Raw genomic sequence first — 1,430 nt, forward strand, 5'->3', positions numbered from 1 at the left:
TTTTCGAATGAATTAAAAAAAAAAAAAAAAAAAAAAAAAAAAAAACAAATTTTTCGCGATTGGACTTCCCCTCTCCTTCTCCTTCTCTCCTCTTCCCTCCCTCCTTCCCCTTCAAAAAAAAAAAATTTGACGGTTATCTGGATCAATAATAATAATAATAATAAGTTATTAAAGTTCCATTCGACTGGAACATCTACTCGAATAAAAAAAAATTAAATTATTACGTGTATATAGAAAGTAAAAAAAAAAAAAAAAAAAAATTTCGTGTAAAAAAATTCAACTTCTTATTACCTAATTATTATTATTATTATTATTATTATTAATAATTTTCAACCACTTACGGGAGCAATTGTTATCATTATCAATTGAATACTGGAGAAGAAAAATTTTCACATTATTATTATTATTATTATTTTTATCTTGATATTAATTATAATAATGATCGATATCGTTGCGTAAATAATAAGCAAAATTATCTCTTTCTCTCTCTCTCTCTCTCTCTCTCTCTCTCTCTCTCTAATTCTCTCTGTCTCTTTTACTCTCTCTTTCTCTATTTTTCTCCCTTTTTCTCTTTTCTCTCTTTTTTTATTTCTCTCTCCCTCTTTCTCTCTCTCTATCTTTTTTTCCGTTCTTCTCTCTTCTTTTTTTCATTTTCTGTTTGTCTCTCTCTCTCTCTTTTTGTCTCTCTTTCTCTATTTTTCTGTCTCTTTTTCTCTCTCCCGCGTGATCGTTTATCATTTTTGCCACCCTTCTCTCCTTCTTCTCCCCCCCCCCCGGTTTTTTGTTTATCTCCAGCAAATTTGTTTCCTAATTGATTTTTAATTTCGCGTCTGTCTTCCTCCTACACCACGACTCCACAAAGTAATTATTAATTAGTAAACCGATGACGAATCGATTTATTATTATTATTATTATTATTATTATTATTATTATTATTATTATTATGTAATAATTTGGCTAGGTAATCGATCAATTTTTTGGAAAAAATTAATTATCAATTACGCGGTTTTTTAAAACGAAAAATTTTTTATCGTGGAAGAAGAAAAAAAAAAAATTTTTTTTTCTATTATATTTGACCCCGAGAGGTTATTTTTTTTTTTTTTTTTTAAACAAGAGTAAAGTTTGACGACGACGACGACGACAAAAACGATGAGATCGAGAAAAAATTGTTTAAACAAAAGAAAAATAATAATAATAATAATAATAATAATAATAATGTAAAAAATGAAAACAAACAAAACGGGACGATCAAATAAATAAATAAAAACGAGAAAAACATAAAAAAAAAAAAAAATGTATTTATTCGTTTCAGGCACGTACCTTGATTATTACATAAGGAGTAACGAGATTCTTCCACTCAACCACAAAGTTAAAAGCCAATCAGATTCAAAGGATAAAGAAAGAAAGAATAAGAAAAACAAATTACACGT

This window comes from Pediculus humanus, genomic scaffold (assembly GCF_000006295.1).
Source record: "Pediculus humanus corporis 1103172108067 genomic scaffold, whole genome shotgun sequence".
In the NCBI taxonomy this organism is placed as follows: domain Eukaryota; kingdom Metazoa; phylum Arthropoda; class Insecta; order Psocodea; family Pediculidae; genus Pediculus; species Pediculus humanus.